Raw genomic sequence first — 12,713 nt, forward strand, 5'->3', positions numbered from 1 at the left:
TGGAGATTCCCTCCTGAAATCTGCTTTAGCTGACATTTTCTATTTTTCACCCTTGACATGTCCAAACACACATTAATAAGGCAGTCTGACTCAGAATGCATTTCAACTAATTGAATAGTCACTATTTGTGACATTGCATTTTCCAAATGCAATGCAATGCAACCCAAAGCGTTACTGTGTCTAGTACCTGATCTCAATCAGGTAGGAACACTTTTAGTATAGGGAAAAATTAATAATTGGTATAAAATCTTTCAGACAAGAAGACATGGTAGAAAAATTTAAAAACTTGGTAACTTATAGAAAAATGTATTGACAACATAAGTCACATAAATCAAAAAAAAATATAGCCCGGTATATTTAGGAATTTGATGGAAAAATATTTAGCTCAGGAAAGATTAAAAATACATTTTATTGGGGCTGGGTTGTGGCTTGGTGGCGGAGCACTTGCCTGGCACATGTGAGGTGCTGGGTTCGATCCTCAACACCACATAAAAATAGATAAATAAAGGTATTGTGTCCATCTACAACTAAAACATTAAAAATACATTTTATCATCTTTGATATGAGAAAGCATTGCTGACCTGGTTCATCAGGACTTGGCTCTTTATTTCCTTGAAAAACATAATGCTTTTCCCTTCCTAATTTTCCAATGTAAAACATTTTTCCTTTCCATTAAGAGACTTGATAGTTCCCTGCTGGAGTGATTTGCTTCCTTATGGAAAGTTCATTCATTTGTGGTTTATGAACAGTAGATTTAAAGTATCTATAGTGAAAGTTGTAGGGAATCGAAGGGGGTGTAAAAATAGTTAATACCCCAGCTGTCAGGAAGGTCCAGTGAAGAAGAAATGTATTAACCAAAACTTCCATGAATAAACTTAAAAGTAAAGCTGAACACATTCTGAAAAAAAGAACATGACTCTGTGAGTGCAGGACACCAAGAACTCTGACCTCTGAAGGAGTCTCCTTAGGGAAATTACACTGAGCTGAGGTGCGGAGCAAGGTCAGAAGAGAGAGAGATTTTTGATTGGATGGCTGTTGACAGTTCATCATTCCTGGTGATTATATAGATGTATAGACTACATCCTATTTAAATAAAGTCTGATTTTCCCCCTACCTTTAATATCAAGCACATGTTAAGAGCCAACTATGACTCTCCGTTGATATATACATGCACAATGAGCTTTAATTTTTTTTTGCTGTCTTTGAGTATTAATTTTGTTTCAAAATCTACATTAATATATTAAGAAAATTTTAGGAACTGTGGATCTAGCTCAGTGGTAGATTGCTTGTCTAACATAAATGAGTCCCTGGGTTCAATTCCCAGTAACACAAAAAAAGAAAAAGAGAAAAATAAATTTTAACACCCCATACTGCTACTGATAGTCAAGATTAGTTTGCCTTGACTATGAAAAGATAAAAAAGGGGAGAAAATACACACACCTGTTATTACACTATAAAAAAGGAAGGCAACTACATGCTTATGTTCACAGCAGTGGCACTACTCACAAGAGCTAAGAGGCAGGAACAGTCCAGGCTTCTACCAGTGGATGAATGCTCAACAAAATGTGGTAAATACAATGTAAGGGAATATTATTTGTCTGTAAAAAATATGGGGAATCTGTCACATGGTTCAATATGCCTGAACCTTGAAGACATTATGCTTCTTGAAATAGCTAGGCACCAAGGATAAATATTATATGATTCTTCTTAAATGAGGTGTTAAGGGTAGTCAAATTCCCAGAAAAAGAAAGAGAACGGCAGTTACCAGGGGCTGGGAAGAAGAGGTGCCCTTCTCAGTCCCTGGTTATATAAGAGGAGATAATGTTTAATGGATATTAAGTTTCAGTCTTATGAGATAAAAAAGTTCTGGATATTTGTTTCACAACAATGTAAATACACTCAATACTATCCAACTGAACGCTCAAAATGGTTAAGATGGGGGGGCCTGGGGTTGTGGCTCAGTGGTAGAGCGCTCAACTGGCATGTGTGAGGCACTGGGTTGGATCCTCAGCACCACATGAAAATAAATAAAATAAAGGTATTATGTCCATCTACAACTAAAAAAAATGGTTAAGATGGTAAATTTTGTTACATGTTTTAAAATTAAACAAAAATAACTAATATTGAATAAGTGCTCTACTGTGTTCCAGGTATTTTACGTGAGTTGTGTCACTTAATCCTCTATAAGCTATTATGGGGCAAGTGAAGAAAAATAGAAGCTAGAAATTATCTAGTTTTCCAGGTTATAGGATTTGGAAACTGAAGACCTGGAATATAAATACAAATACATGCCTATTCTTTTCCTTGGTGGTTGTTACCTTTGTATCTTAAATATCTACCAAAAACCCATAAGCTACACGCTTGGTGACCAGCCTATGGTATAATTGGGAGGTAGAGAAACCTTTAGGGGGTGGGGCCTAGTGGAAGGAAGTGAGTTCATTGGGTGCATGCCCTTGAAGGGGAAATTGGGACCTTGACTCCTTCCTGTCTCTTGCCAGATGTCCTACCTCCAAGCACAGTGGCCTTTTCTCCCACAAGGAGCTCCCAGCATGATAAACTGCTACCACAGGCTCAAAAGCAATGGGGCCAAGTGATCATGAACTAAAACCTCTGAAACTGTGAGCCAAAATAAACCTTTCCTACTATTAAATTGATTTGTCTCAGGTATTTGTCATAGCGATGGAAAACTAACTTACAGTAGTCTCTTAAAAAAATAGAAATGCCCAAGATACAGAGCAGAGATTAGTAATAATTAAAAGAACAAAATTAATAGTGATGCATGAATACTTAATGTCTGCTACTATGTTCCATGCACTTTTCTATTTCTATTTAGTCCTTATAATTTTTATGGAAAAAACAGCCCCACTTTATAGATGAGAAAAATTAAGTCACCAGCTAAAAGTCATACAGTCAGTAAAAAGCAGAGACTTGACTCCCATTAGCTGTCCCAGCCCTAAAGCTTTTACCTCACGTACCTCTAAAGGGAGAGGGTCTTGTTTTGGTGTTTCTTACCATTTTAAGCCCCCTTTATATATGTTGCTCCATGTAAAAAATCAAGTTGAATTATAAGATTGGCAAACAGCCATTTATCCCTATTTTACAAAATCTCCTTGATGGAATTTAGGGACCTTATCCAGGAGCACACATTGACTAAATGACAAAAGGTTTAAACCCAGGTCTCCCGACTTCTGGCTTTATGCCTGTCCTTATCCACTACCTAGGTGAGAACTATTCCAAAACCTAGCCAGACCACCTCGGAGACGGAGAAAACATCCCCTCATTTTATGCTCATTTATCTGAGCTCCCTGAGATTGCCACTAGCCATACATGGAATGAGGGCCCCTGCTGACTCAGCCTTGGGGCAGGCTACAGGGAGTTCCTTGCCTGGGGGCTCTCCCACACTGGTGAGGGAGGCTTGGGCAAGTCTTCATCCAGCTCCTTCCTGACAGGCCCTCAGAGAACAGGATTTTTATTGGACACCTAGTGACAGGTGTAGGATGTGAGCAGAAGGGACCTCAGTTTAATATCTCACAAGATGGACAGCAAGGATTACATGGCTAGTAACTCACCATTGATTTACTGCCCTAGAAGACTGGTATTTTCTGAAAGAGCAGGAGGAAGCAAGAGCAGAAACTGCTTTTTGTCCCATGACTTCTTTTACTGCAGATGTTTGCAGCTGGCATGGTCTGCTTTGCTTCCTCTGTGGGTGCATAAGAATAACCCACATAATCATATTTCTGCCTTAATTACCTTTCTATTACTTAATTAAAAGACCTGGTGCCAATGCCAGAGAAAGCTGGCAGATTTGCTAAAATCTGAACAGAGGGAGGGCCGGGCTATATTAGAAGCAGTCAAGGCTTCTTTACCCTTGGAGTCTCTCAAATGACTGAAATTATAAATCTTAGGTGACTTATTTCCTCTTTTCTCCAAAATCATGTTAATATGTTAGAAAATATGTGGCTCATAATTTGAATTTGGGTCCTCTCTGTATCACTTAGTACATAACAAAACACAGTGCTTGAACAGCTTCAGATCCATTGGGGCTGGTGGTCCATGATGGCCAGGGCTGGATCAGCCTGGGTTTGTCTCTTATGCTGTCTCCTCCTTCTCCAGACTTTCTGGGCTATGCTCATTGTGGTTGCAGGGTTGTAGGGGGAGGGGGAGGGGGGGAGAGAGAGAGAGAGAGAGAGAGAGAGAGAGAGAGAGAATGAATATACTTCATTTTCAAGTCCCTGTTTATGTCCAGTCTCCCAGATTCTTATTGGTCAAGGCAAATCACATGGTTGCACCACGTGTCAGAGTGGGAGGGCAGAAATAACAGAACCACAGGAAGGAAAGAACTAGGCTATCAATTCAAACAGGCTTCCACACACTCAAAAATCCAGTAGTTATCTGGTGATTGATAGCCTTCTTCAGGAAAGGGAAACAGTTTTCTTTCCTAATGTAATACTTGGCACAGAGCCTTGGATACAGAAGAAACAAAATGTCCTTGGATTAGATGAATGAAGTGTTGGATATGAGAGTGTTACTAACAATGTCCTGGTTCCTTAATAACATCTCTTTCGGTTGTGAGTAAATAACTTTTGCTTAAATTGTTCCCAACAAATGAGCAAGACCTTAATTAATGTCACCTAACATATGGGCAGCTAGGACAAATGGGTTTCTTGAAGGGCCAGGACATGGGATTTATGAGGGTCTGAGACTCCTGCATGGGTCAAGAGCCTATACTTAATTCCAGTAAGCCATGAGGGGAGGGGAGGACTTGAGTGTCACCTGGAAAACACATGGTTGCCTAGATCTGTAGGCAGAACAGTGTCCATCAGAGGCGACTTCAGGGATCATGCAAATGATCCCTGAAGACTTTAGCTCTAGAGTGTGCTGGATGACCTCCAAGATTCCAATTGTCTTATTGTTCAATCAAACACTAATCTGAGTACTACTATATTTAGGGATTCTGCATATGGAGTTAAGGACTTTAAACAGTTAACCTTAAGACATGGAGAGTACGTGTTAGGCCTTATTAGATCAGGCAAGACCTCCAAAAGCAGCTTTTTCTTTGGCTATTAGCTGAAAATGAATTCAGTGATTCAAAGCATGAGGAGATTTGACAAGCCATCCCTGACTTTGAAGATCATGGGAGCCATGGACAGCCTCTAGGAGCCCTTAGGTGACAGGAAGGAAAAGAGAACCTTAGAGCTTGTTGTTTCTCTAAGCATCTAGATGAGAGCCCAGCTGGCCAACACCTTGATTTTGGCCTTACACCACCCTAAGCAGAGAAACCAGCTGAGCCATGCTGGGCTACTGACCTACAGAAACTGTGAGATAATAAACAGGTGTTGTCTTAAGCTGCTAAATTTGTGGCAATTTGTTAAGAAGTGATGGAAAACTAATACACAAAATGATTACTATTTGCATTTCAAATCTCTTTAAAAATGTCAATACCCATTGAAAAATGGCATAAAGTTAATTATCACTCACATTTTGGTGGAAATTTATTGGCCTAAAATTTTTCCTTTGTGATTGTAGATAGCTTAAATGTTCTGGAGGGTGATGGTGGAGTAACATAATTAGAGCAGAGGAAAGGCATGAGAGAGGTCAAGGTTTGAACTAAGGGTAAATAGGCCAGCTTTTGTGTATTGCAGATCTGCCCTTCAAGGAGATGGTATAAAAGTAGTAAGACACTGGAAACCTGATGGGTATATGAGTGTGTGTGTGTGTGTGTGTGTGTGAGAGAGAGAGAGAGAGAGAGAGAGAGAGAGAGAGAGAGAGAAGACAGAGGGGAAGGGATTAATAAAATGGCAACTTTTTAAAGTCATTAATTAACTGGATTAATGCATATGGCAGGAGGAGGCTGCTGTTATTACTTCTATAGTTGCATCAGAACATTTAAATAATAACTATTTGGATCTTTCAAGGGTAAGCATTAATGAGAAAATTAGGGCAAGAGGGAGAAAGGGAGAAGGGGAGGAAGGGGAAGGGGGACACAAGCGCATGAGTGCTAGAATGAATCAATGAATGAAAATCAGGGAATTCACAGAAGCTGTGGGGATTGGGATTTGATTCCACTCCATAAATCTCTTAAATATTCATAAAGTTGTCATGCAAGAAATGCTGAGTGATTAGATTTCTACAGGAAACCGTGAAGGTATATGAGATATGATGAGGGTCAGAATCTACTAGAGACCCAGTGGCCAGAGCAGCACCTTCTAGAAGGTGGATGTATGTGGCATACATTCTTACCCCTCAGAATGTCTAGTGGTTTCTAAAGGTACATAGACAAAGTACATTTCAGCTCATTTCATAAGCATGCCTGGAGTGTCCATGACCCAAAGGTGCTCAGGCTGAGCTACACAGAGTACAAAAATGCATCATCATGACAGGGGTTGGGGGGTGGGGTGGGGTATACTGAACTCATAAAGAATCATTGTTTTTGCACTCAGTCCCAGGAAGATAAATAGGACAAGGTATTTGACCCTTTTTACAGGAGAGTGGACAGAGTTTCAGTGATTAGTCCAAAGGCAGTAAGTGGGCAGAGTTAGCATCAGACCTCAGCTCCAGGTTGGTGTCTTCTGTCTCTCCACTGAACCAGTGCTTCCCAATATGTGCTATTCCTTTGTGGGGGAGGCATATTTTAGGAAGCACACAAGTGAACCTAAAAAAAAAATACAAGTAATTATTTTAATATGTGCTAGAAAAATAAAATTGGCACTGCAAAACCATGATTTCAGTGATATTATTTCTTAGGGTAAGATTAAAGCAGATAAAAATTACATTAAGCTAAAGATTAAAATAATGATAGTACAGAGAGGGAAGGTACAATATTACAGTTTATCATTTATTAAACAATGTATTATACCATGTTCCAGGTGTTTACGATCCAGTGCAGTGATCAGTGAGCATAGCAGACACATCATTCTGATAGCAGACACACTTCTTAAGCAATATAAGGGGGAGAACATCTATGTCTAATGCCACTTTTGACCCCTGATGACCATGTGGCTTTAGGCAAATCACTCTGGGTATGGCTTCCATATCAACAAACAAAAGAGCTGCATTTGCCTTTTCCAGAGCAAAATAATTGTGTGCTTCAGTCCAGCTGCTAGAGGAAAGGTTAAATGCCAGCTTAGTGGATTCTAGGGCCAGACTGCCTGGGCCAGGTACTGTTTTTTTCTACTATCAGCTGTGTAACTTGGGCAAGACACTTCTCTATTCTGCAGTTTCTTCATTTATGAATTAGAGATGATACTCTTCTCCTACGGTTTTTGTGAGCTAATTAAAGGGAGTGTTTAGAGAGTGCCTAGCACAATAAATGCTATAGATGTGTTTGCTCTTATGATTTCCTTGGGGTTTCAGAGGCAGGACCTATAATATACACTAGAAAGGACCAGAAGGAGTTTCATGGAAAAGTAGCATGAATCAAACATGTCACCTCCTCAAGCCACACCCCACTTACCTTCACTTACCACTCAATTAATTCTATCAGGTGATTAATTCACCTATTGGGTTAAGGCTCTTGTAACACAATCATTTCTTCTCTGAAACTTCTTGCATTGTCTCACATGTAAGCTTTTGGGGGACACCTCACATCCAAACTGTAACAATTGGCATGCTGAGTCTTTGGGTCTGTTCACAATTTGGGGCATCTGCCACGCATGAAGGCCACCAGGCAAGCTGCACTGATCTGTTGTGGGGTCACAAACCCATCGTCCAGCTGCCTTTGCGACTCCATGTAAGGGCAACAGACCTGGAGAAAGGCCATGGTGAGATGCTAGCCTTTCAGGGGTCTGGACTTGCCTTTCAGACTCACTTCTCATACTCTGAGACCTGCTTTTCTTCTTTCATGATGGTGGCTGTTGAATAGATCACGTGGCTACTCTGTTAAACATAACTAAACACACTCTCTTCACATGCTATTAAACACAGCTACATTAAAATAATGTGTAGGTTGAGACAAAAACAAACCACCTAAGATAATTGGGAGTTAAGTCACTGTGACAGCCTGAATAACTAAATTAACCCTATTAAAACCTGTTTTGTGGGGTCAAAGGCTTTCCAGTGGAAGAAATCAGGTGTAAAAGAAAAGTACTTCATTTTTAAACACCTTGCAATGCTTGCTGAAAAATAAACCAGTCACTTGAAGAAGCAAACAAGCAATTTGACTTAGTTCAAGGAAAGATGAAATGAGGTCATAGGTGTGTTCTATCTTCAATTCAAATTCTGTTAACTTATGAAAAGACACTTTTTTTTCTTTTATGCTAGGAAGTATATTTTATGATGAATGCTACAATATTCTGAATAGAGTTTGTCCTAACAATTAAAAAAGATGGTAAATAACCTGAAACTAAGGAAATTCTAATTAGACACCAGTGTGATTTAATAGTTGACCTCTCAAATTTGGAAACCTTAACAAAATGATAAAAATTCAGTCCTAGCAAGATTGTGAGGACTCAGGCTTTCGCAGACAAGGACAGTGTACTCCTGGTTGACTATTTCTTCATAAAATCATCCAAAGTGACATGTGCATTTCCCTGCACTCCTCCCCCTCCCTACTAAAGAAGTCAAATCATTTATTTCCTAAAGCAACAGATGACTCTAAGCTGCAAGGATATGGACCACTCGAGGACAGGGATTATTTTGGAACTGTTTTATCTTACTTTACCCAGTATTTAGTAAAAATGCTAACACAGGTGACAGTAGGTACTCATACATAAATTAATACAAATGAATTATAGTATTTTGGTATTAGAAGACATCTAAGTGTTTAACAGCAGTGATGGAGTAAATAAAATATGGTCTGATAATACAAAAGGAAATGATACAGATATTAAAAATCATGCTACGGAATAAAATTTACATAACATACAAAATATTCATATTACTTATTACTTATGGTAATAGCTGATTTTCAACACTATGTATACCATAATCTTAATTTTCTGCAAAGAACAGGTATGGATAAGGATTTTTAAAGTTGAAGATATATACTGACATTAACACGGTGGTTTTATCTGGTTGTAATATTCCTGAATTTTTTTGTTCTATTTTATTTGTATTTTCTAAATTAATAACTAAAATTTTTAGGGCTGAAATGATGAGTAAAGTGCCTTTGATCAAGAAGAAATAGACATTTTTTATTCTGAATGCCTCTAGAAAGAAGACCCAAGACCAAAGAGAAAATGGTACTGAGATGCGAACTCTGATTTACCATAAGCAATCTGAGCTGTTAAACGACATGATGTGCCATGACTTGATAGTGAAAACTTGTCTTGGTATTCAAGGAGAGATCAAATAAGTATCCAACAAGGGTTAATATGTTAGAAAAAAATCTGGGACTAAATTAACTCTAAGACTGAGGCTTGAGGATCCAGCAAGTTGATTGGCACACAGTCCTCTCTACCAGCTCCATTTGATAACAGAGAATTCTTTATCAAGGGTAGGTTCCTTTATCCCATGGCCTTCTCTGGTACCTTCCCCTTCTTGATAATCTTCTATTTGTAAGGTTACTATAAGCTGTCCCCTTTGACTTATTGTACTATCTACTTGATCAGAGTTTCATTTCTCTCTTTCCTGATGGTTTCTAGTTTCTCAAGAATAATATTTATATTTATCATGGATATACTCAATGTAACAGGTTTTCTACCACCTGAGAGCCTGCCCCTTGTTAAGGTGGTAGAATAGGCTCTGAGGAAGTGAGTAGATAGGGGGTATTATTAGCTGTGGAATAGAAAGGAGAGAGAATTATTGCTGGTTTTGCTGAGAGTTGTTCTGGATAATTGAAGTGTCCATAAATGAGTCACTGGCTCTCTTGAACTGCTATACATTGGTTAATATCTATTCATAGCTTTCAACTCTTGTTTGCAAAGAAACAATAGGATAATTTTGATTCTGAGTTTAGAGTTACTTTAAAGAGTTCATGGTTATATTCACAATTTGAACAAACTGCACAAAACCAGTAAGAAAATATCCCATCAATGTACACTGATCCTAACTTTTGAAATTAGTCATTATTGATGATGATCTAGGGATTGAGGACATATATATTCTACAAAGAGAACACCTTGCTTTGGTTTGTGATAACTAGACATTGGATAATCTTTGAATTGACTCCCTTCTGAGTTTGATCCACAATGGTCAGATAAAACAGAAAATTTCTCTGTTATATATCTAAGGCTATGTAAACTTTGGATAGAAGGAGATCTCAGCAACTGCCATAGAATGGATCGAAATTCAATGCTCATATGAAACCATGTTTGGCCAAGTGTGTAGAACAATTAAAATGTCAAGAACATGTGATTTGCAATTTTGTGGCAAAACTCCAGATCTGCTTAAGCATATACGGTCACTTTATAAGAGTACAGAGTACTAGTTTAAACCCACCTGCCAGTAATATGCATAATCAATTTCTTGGAAATCTTTGGAATGGTCATCTGGGCTCTCTTGCAAAGGGTGAAAAGGAGGAGGGTTAAGATTACAAAACCATCCAAATCGTATTTGCCATGGTAACTGAAGCCATGTTTTCAGGGGAGACTGCTTAAAGATCACACTTCTTCCATTGCCAAGAACTCCTAGAAAATCATGAGGTAAGCGGATTAGAGAGAAGGCATTTGGCATGCTTCATCAAGTTGGCTGAAGCTCTTTCGAGCAATATCCCATTCCATTAGCTATTCAATGGAATGGGAATGAGAGAATGGGATGCGATGCTGACCAGCAAAACGGAAGGTCATTCTAGGGAGGTTTCCTCTCCTGTTGCCCATTACAAAGTGCCACTGTTAACACATTTCCAGTTACAAAAGGCAGATCAGCAATCTCCAGGACAGAGGACTGGGATGTACTCTTCCCAGTGTCCCTGCAAAGTGTATGGCCTCAGAATCGTATGGCAGCTAATTGGAAGACATGGCACAGTGCCTGAGGTCCTTCCAGCTTCTGTTATACTCTCTTCCACTCACCAAATCAATCTGTGTGCTTCCTACCATGCCTTCAGCCTCAGACATTCTGAAGATGTAGACAATGAGAGACACAAAGAGGGAGAGTATGTATAGAATACAGTAGGACAATGTGACCTGTGCTTTGTTAAGAAAGCAAGCAAGCTGTAGGCTTTTGAGAGGAAAAGAAGCTCAAAGAGGTGGTCTTACAGCACCATCTCCACAGATATCCAGAGGCAGGATGATGAAAACAGTAATGAGCATGATAAAGGCTGAAAAGCCACAGGAACATCAGACTGATCTATTCCATGGCACAGATGTCTATATAAAGACTTTTAACTAATAATATTTTAATGCCAGGTTCTTTTCATTGCTTTGGGTGAAACCCAGGAGTGGCTAAAACATATATTTGGCATCTGGGCCATCTCTGGTGTTCTAATTTCCTTCTGCTTAGTCATGTAACCAGCAGAAGAACTGATCTCAACTAAGGTGGTTGCTACTAATTGTTAGTTTCCAATTACTAGTTGTTCAAGGTTTATCAAGTATTGTGACTTTAATTAGGGCCCCAAGATGTAAACTGCAATGTCTTTAACAGATACATTCCGATGGGGATAATTTGATGAGCCAGTTGCTGTTGTATACTAATTGGGAACCAAAGAGAGATTCACATATGAATAGTAAATTAAGATGCACAGTAGTAGCTGGGATTTATACCTGGACTGTTAGAGGCCTTAATGACCCCATAAAAGGGAATAAGGTCATTTGTTATTTAAAGGATCATAAGATATTGCATTTCATAAGGATATTGAGCATGTACAAGGTTAACGTGCTCATGGGTGAGCCTCATTCCCCCTTTATTCCATTTATAAGCAGAACCAGAAGAGTTAGCACTTCTTTGTAATAAAGCTCTAAATTCCAGAGTGACTTGCTGCTCTACCTCTCAAATCCCAAAGGGCAGCTGCTGCTGGGTTGGGCTTTGTAAAATGTTAGTTTCATCCCCAAACTCAGCACAGGCACTGAATTCTCCATTTTAGAACCAATTAAAGTGAATGGTTTTCCAATTTTCTGGGACAGATTGTCACATGTGGCCGAATGGGGAGACCCAGAGGTCTGGGGAGGTGGCAAGAAATAAAGCCTAATTCTTGGTATTCCTTGGTTACAGCAGGTCCCATTTTAAGTTGAATACAAATATAAAGGGCTTAGCTCTACCGAGATGAAGGAATTCAGAGTAGAAAAAGAAAACTCTCAATTAGTCAGAGAAACAAAAGGATGATTCAAAGCGGCAGATTACCTGATATGATATGTGTTGGAATTTGAAATGCAATATGTTTGCATCCTTCATTATGTTTTTCTTAAGCTGCTATTAGAATTAGCCTTTGTCCTCCCTTGCATTCAATCTCACATCAGGAGGGGAAAAGTAGAATTATATTTGAGAATTTGCCCTGGGATCAAAATTTGGTTGTGGATAAATGCCTCCATAGATAATAAAGAAATGATGACAGTATCTTTCAGGCCTATTACATATTTTATTTCATTCCTTTTGTGGCAATAGGTGCATCTGCAGACACATCCACAGACCACAGAGAACCGTGCAATCATTTCTGCTATTGTCATCATGCAGTCTACAGATGTTTTCTTTAGCCAGGGTCTGACTGAGCACAGCAGAGGCCTATGGTGGGACAGGTTAGGAAATGAGGAAACAATTTCTCCAGTTAAGTAATTAGAACAACAGGAGCCAATCAGAAGGCTGAATGTTGCTATTTAAATGGAAATTCAGCCAGGCCCCCCGAT

Source organism: Marmota marmota, unplaced genomic scaffold (genome assembly GCF_001458135.2).
Source record: "Marmota marmota marmota unplaced genomic scaffold, marMar, whole genome shotgun sequence".
Lineage (NCBI taxonomy): Eukaryota > Metazoa > Chordata > Mammalia > Rodentia > Sciuridae > Marmota > Marmota marmota.